Source organism: Rattus norvegicus, chromosome 18 (assembly GCF_036323735.1).
Source record: "Rattus norvegicus strain BN/NHsdMcwi chromosome 18, GRCr8, whole genome shotgun sequence".
In the NCBI taxonomy this organism is placed as follows: Eukaryota; Metazoa; Chordata; class Mammalia; order Rodentia; family Muridae; genus Rattus; species Rattus norvegicus.
Genome location: NC_086036.1, coordinates 43,157,771 through 43,172,249, shown reverse-complemented (window position 1 = coordinate 43,172,249; position 14,479 = coordinate 43,157,771).

Here is a 14,479-nt window from a genome sequence, read left to right as displayed (position 1 = left end):
AATCCCTAAGGAAAACACAAAGACTGTGCCAGTAAATAGATCACAAAGAACATTTAGTTATAACATAAATGTTCAAAATAAGAGATCGTTGCCTTGAATGATCTGCAGAAATGTGTGAGGAAACTCAAACTAGTCCTCATTCTGCATGTGTCCATGAGTGACTGCAACAGGAAAAGTGACTATGGGGCTACACATAATTTTTAGTAAAGGTATACGCAAGTACAGAACCCAGAAGTAACAAGGGTCAGCCTTTGCATCAACATGGTGCCATTTCTGTCTCAGCTGAAACTTTGATTCTTCAGATCATTAATGAGATATATTGTGGAAAACAATTGAATTGCTGTGTTTTATTTCATTACTTAAGACATCTCATAGAAAAGAATGAGATAGGTTGGGTTATTTTTGTAAGAAAGCAGCTGCCATTTTGGATTATAGAACTCTACTTTCTGTTACATTACTACTAAAAACAGAAAATGAGGCATGGAGTTTATTTCAGAAATTGGCAGTGGAACAAAATTTCTAAAGTTGGATAACTTTATAAAGTAAAAGCTGTTTATATACCTCTAGTATGAAAGTCAAAATATACAAGTGACTAAGACACTGAGGAAAGATTATGAAGCTGGAAAACATCAGAGCCAAGAGCTTTGTTTGTACAAAAGAATGTATCATGTATAGTAAGGACCTTGAATGTTTTAAAGGACATATTCCTATTGACCTAATGACATCCCACTAGACCAGTCTCACAAAGGTTCCATGCTACTTTCAACACTGCCTCACCATGAATCAAGTTTCCAAAATATGAACTTATGTGGACAAAGTCAAAACCACATCCAAACCATAACAACTACCAAAGCTGTGGGGTCCAGCGTTCCCCTTAAGCCTATAGATTTTACAAAGCTGATAACCAAAACCTCTTCCCTGAGTACCTTAAATGTTTGAAAATAAAAGGAGGGAGACACCACAGAAATACTGAAGTAGGACGAGCAAAGTAAATGGGCAGACAACATGAAGAAAAAGACCCTCAATAAGAAAGAACCAAAAAACTTATGTGATACCTATTTTAGAATAGAAGACACTATTAATCTTAAAATAAAAATGTAATAGATTTTAAAAATAGAATGCTTTAGAAACACTTTTATGCTTAGAAATGAACTGACCTTGTTTGAAGAAGGCAGCTTTAGCCTCGTGGTGTGGAGAGAGATGGATTCTACATGTTCAGAAGAAGTTGGCAAGGATGTAGAATGAAGGCCAGATATCTGTAACGTGTCATGGAGATGAAAAGACATTGAAAGCAGAAGAGGAGCTAGAAACTGCCATATTCTTACTCAAGCCACATGCCCTACTTTGATGTCATTTGTAATTCCCTCCTGAAATCTCAGATTCCAAATCTCCAATGCAAATGAATACAGAACTCTAATTTTACTCAGGTAACAATGCAATTATAGTCACACACAAAAGCAAAACAGCATTAATTATGTTGGTAATAATTGAGTAAAAGGACATGCATTTTCCCCTCAAAGTACCTGGTGAATTCACAGAATGGTTTGGTTTTGCTTAAAACAACAACACCATTTTTGGAACTGCTTACAAAGTTGGAGAAATCATCCTTTATTTGGATCAATTGTCTCTAAAATTCTCTTTCGAGTGTACTGTTATTATATAATGATAAATATCAAAGTTTGCAATTTTCAAAGATAAAATTTTAAAAAGTACTTTTCTGGTACATTGTATCTCAGATTCAATGTTATTGGTTTTGTATTCTGAGAATATTTTATATCATTTTTATATCAACTTGGGTTGCCAGGAACCACAAAAGCTTACAGTAATTTAGTAATGGCTATGTCTGTGCTTTTCTAACAGAATTGTAAAGTCAACTGGCCACACCTTCCTTTGTCCCATCAGTTACCCAAAACAGAAAGTAAAGGAGGTTTTAATGTAAAAGGGGTTTTAATGAAGATTTCTTCTGGGGATAGTGGAACAGTGCCACTAGACTGAACTGGTAATGTCAAAACAGATTTGAAAACCCTGTTAAAATCTCATAGTTGAAAATGATAGGTTATAATCAACTCCCAGCCAGACAACCTGTCCTGGAACATGTGACCAGCACACCCCACTAAGAAGACCTGGACAACCAGTCATATAGCATAAAAACCTAGAGCTCTCCATGCTAATGAGGTATCTAGATAGGCCCCGAGTGTTTAGCCAATGAGTTTCCTCTCCTGGGCATCCCTTCCTGCAAAAGGTATTAATCTATGGATCACCCTGAGTAAAATGTATGCATGCTCAATCATCATGAATAAAACATGTTGGACAAACAAGGACCATCTCCTTCATCAAGGATAATCATTGGAGGAGGTCTTTGTCGTAAAGAGCCACATCTAGATATCCCAGTAGAAGGCCCCTCTTCCAGTCTGTTCATACAATTGACACCCACTAGGAGCTAAGCTAGATTCCACCCTGTTTCGGGCTCAGTGCACACTGAAGGACCCTGTTCCCAATTCCTCACAGCCAGTTGTTGGACCTAATCAGCTCTACATAAATCGGCTGGCACCACTGGAATTTCTCGCTACCTGCCACAGTGTTCTGGATTCTCGAATGAAAGACACACACACACACACACACACACACACACACACACACACACAGAGAGAGAGAGAGAGAGAGAGAGAGAGAGAGAGAGAGAGAGACTTATATTTTAATATGCCTCAAACAGCTGAATGATTGGGCTACTTCCTAATCTCCACATGACTGATGTACTTTCCAATAATCATAACTAATGACTAAAACCTATATACCATCTTGCTGCCCTGACCTAGACCTACAGCTCTCTGGGCCACAGTCCCCAGTTCTTACATGTTGGCAGTCCTGCATATCTCAGATATGGCAGCAACTCCTTTCCTGGCCTGGTGGCTATCTTCTTCCTCCTCTCTCTGTTCCTTGCCCAGGAATCCTAAAAGTCCCACCTCTGTCTCCCTGCCCAACTATTGGCTGCTGACAACTTTATTTACCAACAGGCAGTTAGGACCCTCACCCTCTTACATGCAGATTCTCCTGCAATTAACATAATACAAGCATTTGACCAAACCACAACAACAGTCTCCAGCAGTGTTGGGGTACACATGAGTAGGAGAACCATAGCACCTGAACAGATTGTTTCTCATCCAAAAGAACACAGACTGGGACTCTATTCTAAATTTGCTGTTCTGCTGTTGGTGGCCAGGAGTCTCAGAGGTGAGGCAGAAATGCAGACCAACAATTTCTGTATTCTGTCAAAGGCCAAACTGGTGAAACTGCACTGAGAATCAGTTTAGTGAAACCTGGTACAACTGTGTCTCTCTCTACTGCATATTCTCCCATTCTCCTCCTGAAGAAAAGGGGAGAGAATGTTCTTAGCACTGTAACGCTTTTGCTTCTGGGTTTTAACGAATGTAGGCTGCTATGCTTGCCACAGTGAACACCCAATAGCCCAGGTAACAAGGACTGAATCCTCACCTCATCCCAAATGGAATGTGGTAGAAATAAATAGTGTGAGCTAGTGGGAAGTCTTCAAGTCGATAGGGAAAATGCACTTTTGAGGGATCTTTAGACTATATCATCTTCTCTTGCTCTCTTTCTGGCTCCCATATCAAGGGGAACAAACTCCCTCCATCAACCCTTCCTGTCTTATAATGTGCTATCTTGTCACAGGACCATAAGCATCGACACCAGCTATGAACTGAAATCTCACAAACCTTGAGACAAAACAAACCTTCCCTTTTATCAGCAGCTGATTTTCTCAGGTATTCACTAGAGTAGTGAGAAGCAAATTGAGAAGAGATTGATGTATACAATATGGCATCCCATATGTCAGTTAAACAGTGAAGGAGCTTTACTTATGAATAAGAATATATGTTCAAAACATTACATTAAGTCAAAAAATTGGTCAGAGAATAAGATTTGTAGTGCAATATCATTGATGAAAATAAAACATACACACATATATCAATCATTATGCTCACTCTCTCTCAAGTTACATAGATGAGATGAAAAAATAGACAACAAACAACAAAAAATGAAATATAAATAACAAGATGAACAAGAAATGATGATGGCATCAACTGTGCACTTGGTTAGAATTCTAGGGAAGCGACTGTAAAGAACAGTGCTTATCTACTAGCATGCTAAAATACAGTGAGAGAAGGTAGTGGAGTTGAATTTAGGAAATGTTTAAAGTCATTTTTAGAAACACAGAAATATCAATATATACATCATGATAATAAATAATCAAGTGCAAATGCATATATATATGTGTGTGTGTGTGCGCGCGCACATGTATGTGTGTATATATAAATGTATATAATAATATTTTAGAACAAAGCCAAACACTATTGAAATGAATATATATATATATATATATATATATATATATATATATTACAGATAGTCTAAGAAGGCCCAGTGGTTTTTCAGCATCCTTATCCCCAACTGAATGGGTGGAGATATTTTGATGTCCAGCATGTTTTGTGTACAGCAATGACATTCATATGACTTCTTCAGAAAATAATCTGGATACATCAGGGCTGGCAATTGCACTCCCTCAATTCTTTCAAAATAAAAATCTCTACATTCTCCCTAGAAGCAAGCATCTTTGCATTTCAAATGGCCAATTATGTTTGTTGTATAACTGATTATGCCAGATATAAAAGTCCAACTGCCACAACCACACACATGCCATGATTTGGGAAGTGTGCTTGGTAACTAGGCAGCATTTTCTAAGGCCTACCGTGAAGGATCTCACTGGAAGTGTTCCATTTAATCTTCACAATACACTTCAGAGACTGGTCAAAGCAACTGAAACAAACAGAAAAGGACATTTAGAGAGGTGTATTTTCAACTGTAACACAGGAGAGAAAAGCAACCAGGCACCAACACCTGCAGTGACAAAACTGAGATCTCCCATCACACATTGCAGCCTCCTCGGTGATAAATGCATCTATTCTGAAATCCTTCTTTCGGAACCTAGATCAGTGTTTTCCCTTAACTCAGTGGTGAATAGGGTTTATCATTTTTCTCCCACCCAGCACATTCCCTTCTGTTAAGATAGCATCCAGGAAAAAAAATGGCTACTATCTCAAATATTTTCAACCAGAAAACATATACTAGTTGAAGCAAGTTTAACTTTCTCAAAGCTTCTTGACTTGCGAACAAAGAGAGCCTTCTGAGTCAGTGACACTGCTGGAGCCATGATCAGGTTATCAGCAGCTAGATTGCTAAACCACATTTCTTTGGCAGAGATATATAATAATACACCACCTAGATTTACACCGGCTCTTTCCTGTCAATCAGGAAATTGCATTTCCTTGCTTAAAGTGGTTACCACAACTGATAAGAATTTTTTCTCCTCGCTGCCTTGCTCTCTCTTTGTTCCCATGCAATTAGCTGGAATCAGGTGAGTCCATTTGAAATCAGGTTCCAAGAGAATATAGCAACGGTTGCTATCACTTTTTCTATCAACACTTTAGGAGTGCTATGAATTACCCCTGCGCGTATCTTTCAATAGATTGGGGAACAAATTCACTTTTCTTAGGCTACACATTCTATCTTTCTGACGTGGATTTAGAATTTTTATGGCATAAAGAAACTTATACCATTACAATAGCTATAATACAAGCCAAGGCTGAACAAGGCAGCACACATATTTAGGATTAGAGCCACAGCCTGCTGGGAAAATCCTAGGTAGAAGATGGCAATCAAAGGAAGATCATCTTTCAGAATGAGGTCTCTGTGTTAGTTCAAGGAGAAGGGAGTTTGGCCATCTTGATGTGTTATCAACTTTCCCAATAAACTAGCAGGACACAAGAGCCAATAACAAGACAATTGCTAGAAAAATGGTGCTCACCGTGCCTGAAATCTAGAGACTCTTGCTGGGACCTTGTCATATGTATCTTCTTCGTTTTATTAGTTCTTTCTTTAACTTCCTTGACTTGCAAGTTAAGGTTTCAAGTATCCAGGATTCCAATTTCAAGTATCCAATATTCCAGTATCAAGGGAGTAACATAGAAAACCAAGATAAGTTTCTTCTATACAGCTTCATAGTCAGCACTGCATCATAGGCCATAAAAGTGCAGGGAATGCATGAAATGCTGTGCTGCAGAAGCCTCTCACCAAAACTCAGAGGAACACAATTAGACACAGAACAATCCATGTCAAAACCTCTTAGGCAAAACCCCTGAAAGCAATGTGATTTCATAGAAAACGAATTTTAATATCAAAAAATGTATATCAAAGGCAATTCAGCAACATGGGCAGATAAAACATCTTTAATGCTTACAGTTAAGGCATTTGGTGTTACATTAACAACAGCCGGACAACTATAATAGTCATTTTTTTCATAACCCTTTCATATGTATTTATGGGCATGAGTCACCAGACAATTAAGCAAGAGTGGGCACAGCTAGTGTGTGGGAGAGCCATTGTCTCTTTCTGTCACTGCAGGAAGTGTGGCTATTGTCTAGGAAATTAATAAACACCTTAACTTAGAAGCGATTAATATTTTGTTCCTAAAATTTTGTTTAGGAAAAGAGAGCTTGATGCTGATAACCAGACTGCAAGGCAACCCTCTCAGTGGGAAGAATTAGGATTTACAAAACATGAACATTAAAAGTTAAACACAGAATTAGCCATGTAAAACTCTTAGGCATACATCAATGAATGCTGGGAACCAATTATTTTTAAATATTTTAACAAATGGCAAAAGGCGTTTCTGCTTATAAAGACTAGGTCTTCCTTTAGTTGTTTTCTTTAAATTAATTGCTCATTTTGACTTAAAAATTATATCCTTAGAAAAAATGATATTTTAAAAAACCCAAACTAAGAATTAGAATTATGCTTAATTGGTAAGATATACGTACACAGTGGCTGCAGTAAAGTTTTAAAGCACTTAGCCCTCCCTGAATATTTTGGAGGACTGGGATTTGATTCATGACAGAAACTGCCAGTTGTCTTTACTATCTTTATCTTCTTTTTACTTTTATTAATAGAATCCAGACATTTTAGCAAGCATGTGATGACTACTATAAACACTACATAGGTCAACTTCTGTTTGAGCTAGCTGTCTGAAACTAAATTCTGCCCAGGGAGTGGGGGTGAGTGGGGCAGTGTAGGAGTGGGAGTGCCCTGCGAGTAGTATGCCCTATTAGAGAAGGAAGACAGGCCACAGCTGGTGTGCTAACCACGTTCCACAATGGATTCAAAAATCTCAGGACACTTCTAGCTCATTTAAGCTATTTTGTGCTAGCTATTCTTTCTCCTCACAGCCCAAAAGTAAGAATATCTTTTTTTTCTAATCTTCACTAAAGCAGAATTATGCTCTTGCAAATCACATGAAGAAAAGGTGACTTGGAACAGGGTTGTATTGTAAAGAATAGAAAATAAAGGATGAATATTATAAGGTATTTTCTTTCCATCTACAAGGTTACCTATGTCACCTCAAGGGACTGAATCACTGCAAGGACTCTCGAGTTACTTTATGTAAGCAAAATAATAAATCAGGCAATTACTGCCTGCCCTGCTCTCAACTTCTGTCTCCAGTACCATCATCCCAATCACTCCAACTCCAGGCGCCTGCCATGCTTAACCCATTTGTGATTCAAAATTATGATTTCACTCTTATATTTTGGTTCTTCCATTGAAGGGATGAGAACCACGTGATGGGGGTTGAGCTCAGGGGTTCTTGGCCTGTATCCTATTTGATTAGCCTTTCCCATTTAGCCTGCACTTTCCTCCCTTCTGTAATCAGAAAATACAGCCAGAAGAATTTAGAGAGTAACAGCACAGCATGGATTTAAAGATAAAACAAACCCTGAAATCTCAAATTATTCAAAGCTGTGCAGTAAATATTTGGCAGAACAGAGATTAGAGAGCTGATGTCTCAACAACTGGACTATGGCTCTCCTCTCATAATCTGGGAGGAACCTAGTTCCTGTTCACACCTCACCCTCCCTATCCTTTACTCTCCACATCCCTCAGTATATATGTCTGTTGATAAACAAAGGAAAGAATAAACTATACATTCATATTTTTCACATATACATATATGTGTAGATATGAAATATATTTATATGTATAGTGTATATGTTTTTATGTGAGCATATATATATGTATGTATGTATATATATATATATATATATATATATATAGAGAGAGAGAGAGAGAGAGAGAGAGAAATGAAATTCAATGACCTAACCTGTTTTGTATTTTTAGTAATGTCTTTCAAACAAATCTCTTTTGAAAATCAAACTCCACTCTTGAAGAAAGTATGTATGTTTTACATGATCCTAAAACGTCGGACACACAAGAACTCTGTTTCTTAACTACCCTTCAAGCCACCTGGCTCCCCAGTCCTGAGACCTAGAAGGGCATCCAGTAGAGAAACCCAAGTGCTGTCCTTTACTCCCCTCTGTCTTTCTCGCTCCTCTAACGAATCAACAACCTCGATGAAGTCTAAGGCTCGTTTTTACCAAAGTCACTTTCAATCTCTTTTGCCTTATTAGGACAGTAACTGCAAGTTTTTCTGCCATTTAAATCATCTAAACTAGTTTTTGTCTTGACCGTAAATCTCTAGTGGTTTAAGATATAAACACTAACAATAATACCATGTCAGTAAGAACAAAGTGATTACCCAGATAGGTGTGGACCACAAGCAGTAGCTAGGCCATCTCCCCATTCCATTCCATGACACATTTAGAAGGATGAGAATAAGCAAGAATGAAGGGGTAGGGCACAGTTAGACTTTTTTTCTAGGTGGAATCTGGGTAGCATTTTTCTATAGCTAGAAAAACATAAAAGTCAATTGCATTAAAATATCTCCAGTAAGATAGGTTAGAGGAAACAGCCAATGAACATGACTAATTTTGTAGTGATAACTGGATTACAGCTGATTCATAAGTTTCATGACAGCAGTCCAGTTTAATCAAGCAATGCTCACTTTTTTCTCCATAACACAGCTGCCAAACACACACATACCAGAGATCCCTTCGAACTGCCCTGTGTAGACTATAAAACTGTCCATTAATCTAAAATAAAAAGAGGTATTTAAAAACAACAAAAACTCCATAAGAATCTCAGCTGTCTTATTCGGAGAACTTTGAAAATGTACTGTGACCCTACTAAAAATACAAAATAACTGCAGTCAAAAATAAACTATCCCCTTCTGATGACTACTTATTTCCAAGGAGTTCCGGTTGCCAGCCCAAGCTGTTCCTATGATAGACCCATACTTATTTAATAGACAAACAGTGCAGTTTTCCCATGAGGAATGATGTTGACAAATTTCACAGCCCTCAGTCTATGTGCTGCTGAGTCTGGATCAGAACTCCCATTGACATGAGAAGCAGGAGGGGTACCTGCGGGCTGATATCATTTATCTCTGCATATACTGTGTACAAATGGTTTCCTATGTCTACTTGGGCCATATTTTCCATACTGCTTTTTAACACATTTCTGTGCACTGAAACTATGACAAGGACCATAGATGTCCTTCAATTCTGGGAAAGGGAGCAGTGAGTCATAAAGAAATAAGTCATGTGATCTCACATGGAAGGTTAGAAAAGATAATAGCATTATTTGCTATTATAAGCAAACAATTCTAATGTTTAAAGTTGAATAATTCAATTTTTAAAAGCATCTTAAAAGGCAAGGCACCAGGAGTATTAACACTTTTGAAAACTCGGGGCCCATTGTGAATTCACACTGCCTAAGGACTCGCCTTTCCCTCTCAACAGAATTCTGTGCCTGAATTTTACTCAACTATTCCACTGTAGGTGACCGTCAACCAAAACTGGCCCATGCATCAGCTCTGCAAAGGCAACTGGAGTTTCCTAAGAGCTCAACTTTGGGGACAGAAAGAATAACAAATGATGCGTTTTGGCATGATTTAAAAAGTATTCCTTTTTGAAAGTCAAATGAAAATTGAACTCAATCAGACCATGTTTGGTTTCACAACATTTTGTAGCCATAGCTAAAACTGACCTTAAAGAACATGTTATTATTAAGATCAAATATGGTACTCCACTGAAAGTCATGGCCGTAGTTTTAATGCAATAGGAAATGGAATATGAAGTCTGCCTGATTTGGCCCTTTATCGAAGGCAATATACATCTGGCTATGTCTCCTCACCATAGAACATCAGCATCAAAATTTATCTAGATACTGTCTGAAGTGGGTACCCAAAGCCAGGCAGACAAAAAGGCAATGCATGTTTGGACATTAACCATACCTGATTATACATATTTTTCTAGAATAAGATACTTCAAACTTGTAACCATTTTCAGTAATGGACATAGATACATTTTTCCTTGCTTACTTAATTTCTTTGAAATATTAAGAGTACCTATTTCATAAAATGCAGGAAGAATAATTATTTCATTAGTTACTAAGTATTCCCACCTCTAGTTGTATGTTTTGTTTTAACTAAAACATGCCACATACATTTTGCCCTATCTTTGAATTTTAAGTGGAGCTGATCCTAGTGTAAGTAGGCAGCAAACTGTCATTTAGAGATAGAAACCAGCATGTAAGTAAGCTTAATGAAGAATTGTCGGAAATCTAGTATTCTTCAATTGGAAGAATCATGTTCTTTAACAGCTATTAGCACTTGGAACTCCTTTCTATTAATCTTTACCAAATACTAAGTGAAGCTTTAATAATTTTTAACACAAAAGTCATGAAGCACATTCCCAGGTATATGTACTCATAGCACAGCCATTGTAATTTATATCAGGGAGTATATTGTAATGTGTACTCATCAAGTATTGGTTTGTAAATCATTAGAATTACACCTTTTAAAAATCCTAAAACATGTAGGGAAAATCATTTTAATAAATTTCAATATAAAATATCTTTCATGTTTATAATTAAGTCACAAAGCATTCTATTTATCTAGAAGAGAATTATACACTCAGTTTCTTAACGTTTGTTTGAGAGGCCAGAGAAATCAGAGTTCCCTTAAGTAACTAAACATTCTGGATTCTCCTTTATAAAATGTGAGACTATCAAAGGACACACAGATGCACTGGGGCTCACCTACTGCTCCATGGAGCCCAGCTAGAAGTATGCAGTGCTATAGCAAGCTATTCTTCAGAAAATATAAACTCATATGTTTTATAAAGATCATTTGTTTCACATAAGGTTTTCCACTGCATGCTGATAATTATATGCTGATTATTTCTTTAGTTTTAAGAAATGCATACTCATAAGTAAAACATGGTTTCTTTCAAAAGAGAATGTTACTGTCACCTGAAAATATTTCCTCACAATTTCTCCTAGAGTCCAAGTCCTGGACAACCTCACGTTTGCCCTCTGTGTCAGTAGCAGAGGCAGTCACGACTCCAACTCTTTCTTCACTGATATTGGCATGGTTTTTAACAAAGCTCTACACAAATGAAATGATGTAGCATCCCTATTTTATGTTAGGCGTTCTCTTATCACAATAAGTGTGAAACTCAGACATTTTCCCCCTCTCTATCAATAATGCGCTCTTCTCATTTGCTGATCCATGTCTTCTCAGATAAATAAGCCAGGCTTGCCTATCCAGACCCCTGTGATAAGCCACTGGGCTGTTAACAACATCAGGTTGTGTTGAATAAAGTTGCTCAAATATCCTAAGAGCAATTGTTTCGTGGAGATGAGCTTTCATTCTCTGGGGAAAATACTCAAGAAGAGATAGTTTAGGAAAGAAAATGCTATCCGGCCATTTGACAGAGCTTTGTTGTAAATTTTCACTCACCAAAAACACATGAGATTCCACTTTTCTTTGTCCTATATTGTCCAAATAATCCGCCTTTTTAATTTTAATTGTTTCATTATGGTTTGAAATATCCCTGAAGATTAACAAAGATTGATCTTTTTATATCATTTTAAATATCTGGCCACACTTCTTGGTAATGTATGTATTCAAATATTTCATCTTGTTTATTTTTTTAAGTCAGTTGTCCTTTTGTTTTGTTTACGTGTTTTAATCATAACATCAATCATTTTCAGAGCAGTATGTTCTACAAATACATTCTTTAAGTATGTAGGTTGCCACTTCATTATTTTGATGGGTAAAACATTTATATTCTAATGGATTTCAAAACACCATTTTTTCTCTTAGATTTGTTATTATTTGCTTAAAGAAACATTGTCCCCACAAAATTTTAAATGATATTTCTCTATTTTTTATAACTTTCACCTTTTAAATATAATTTTATGTAATTATATGTTATCTAATATATGATTATCACCTTTTGTTTTAGGCCTATGATTCATACCAAATTATTCTATGTAGTGATCATGAAGGGCTACAACTCCTTATTTTTGGCTAGTGGGACCAGCATCCTTTGTGAAAAAGGCTTTTCTTGAACACTTGATTTTTGTCTGTTGCATTCATTAAAAACATACTTGCTGAATGTAGGTCCCTTTCTGAATTCTATATTCTAATTCATTTATCTGGGTCATCCTTTATTAATATGTTGGCACAACTCCTTGATAACCATGACTTTATGATATTGAATTAAAGAAACATTACTTTTCAACTTTTTTTCTCAATTACTCCTTTTCAAAAATGCTTTGCAACTTTGCAAATTCTCTGTCCTTAGAATTATGCACACATTTTAGAGTCAATTTCTCACTTTTGCACGAGCACACAGAGCATCTTGTAATTGAATTAACCCTTCAGCTCAGTGTGGAAAGTATCACAAACATTTGACCGCTATGTTTCTGTACCTTCTGATAAGTTAGCAATGCTAGCACTCAGTGTTCCAGCTTGAAAGGAGCTTAAAAGTCTACTTTGATGCAACCTGGATTCCACCTTGAACTATTTGGTAGTTTTCAAAGCTCAAAGCTTCTCTTATTCCTTATTTTACAAAGTACTACTGTGAAGTAAGTCAGACATAACAGAGGCCAAATCTCATTTGAGGTCACTTAGTTAAGGGTTCTAAAGAACCTGTGAAAATACCTGATAACATACAGTGATTTGCTTACCCCTAAACATTTGATGTCAATAGTGTTTCCTGAAAATAAGAAGTAACAAAATCAGTTAAAATTTTTTATCTGAAATCACAAAATTATACTTTTTAAATTTTTGAGTTGATTGTTCCTTCCTGTATGATCTTTGAATATTTTCAATCACTAAGACCACAATCAACAAGCATTCCCCTCCCTTAAAGGTCCATTCTCATGTAATGCACTTAACAGCTCTGGCTTGTGATTCGTCCAGACACTTTAACAATGCTAGAACATGTAAGACATTGGCCTTACATGTGTCATATTTTAGAGAGAGGTGAAAAGAATGTACTCCAAAAGAAGTAATCATATCATGAACACTAAAGAATTAAGCGTGTGGCTTTGAGGAGTTCAGAGACACAGCTGAAGCTAATTTCTCAGTCAGTATTATATGTTGAAACCACAAAAGATGAAGATCCTACTATTGAATCATATAATACACATAATAAAAAAGAATTTTCAAAACATTCACTATTTTCTTCAGGCATGCTAACTCATCTGAAACTCTTCCTAAAACACCCAGCTACCAGAAGAACAATCTCACTCGTGGACAAAGAAAGTACTCATGGCTCCTCAGTCTCTCAAGGTTATCAGCTAACATCTAATGTGTGCCAGGCATCAAGATAGTCTCTGCACCTTAACACAAAGACCTCATCAAGTTCACCTTATCCAGAAAGAGACACATAATAAGCAAATAAAATAAAACACCCTAGTAATGTTTGGAAGAAAATAATCAGATACAGTAGCTAAGGAAAAAAAACCAATAACTGGGCAGTGACTTCAGACGGATTGAGAGAGGAAATGGTATCAGCAGACATCAGCATACAGATGAATAACAGTGCTAAAGAATGAGAATGATGTCACGTCCAAGTACCAGCCAGGACCAGGGTTCCTTGGCTTCTGTGATCAGCCACACTCAGGGTGGTACCTGACTTTAAAGGAAGAAATAGTAGCCTCTATATGCTTCTATCCTGGCATGAATGTTTCAGGGTCTGCGCTGGGCACCCTCGAGCTGACAGGTGTGTGATCTACTGTTGTAAGAATGAGGGTAGAGAACAGGAGAATTCTTCACTCACATCTAGCCTAGAAGATCTGTGGTTTTCCTTTAGAGTCAGTCATCCATGCTAGCAGGGTTAGAAACACAAAGGCAACGGTAGAGAAAGTAGGTCATTTGTATCCAGAGACTTGACATGGTATTTTCAGTTCAAATATTAGATAATTTGAGAATTATACAAAATGACTTCTGCTAGCAACCCAAATTAGTCTCCGGCATCTTACTGTGATAGTACTCTTACTATGACTTACACGATGTCAGGACAGAAAGAAATGAGCACTCAGACGAAAACATCACATAAAAAAAAATCCATTTCATCTCCTTCAAACAACAGTGCACATCCAAAAGCAGAATTGCTGGTCTGACTTGTCACAGGAGAGAGCTGGGCTCACTTAGATGATAAAT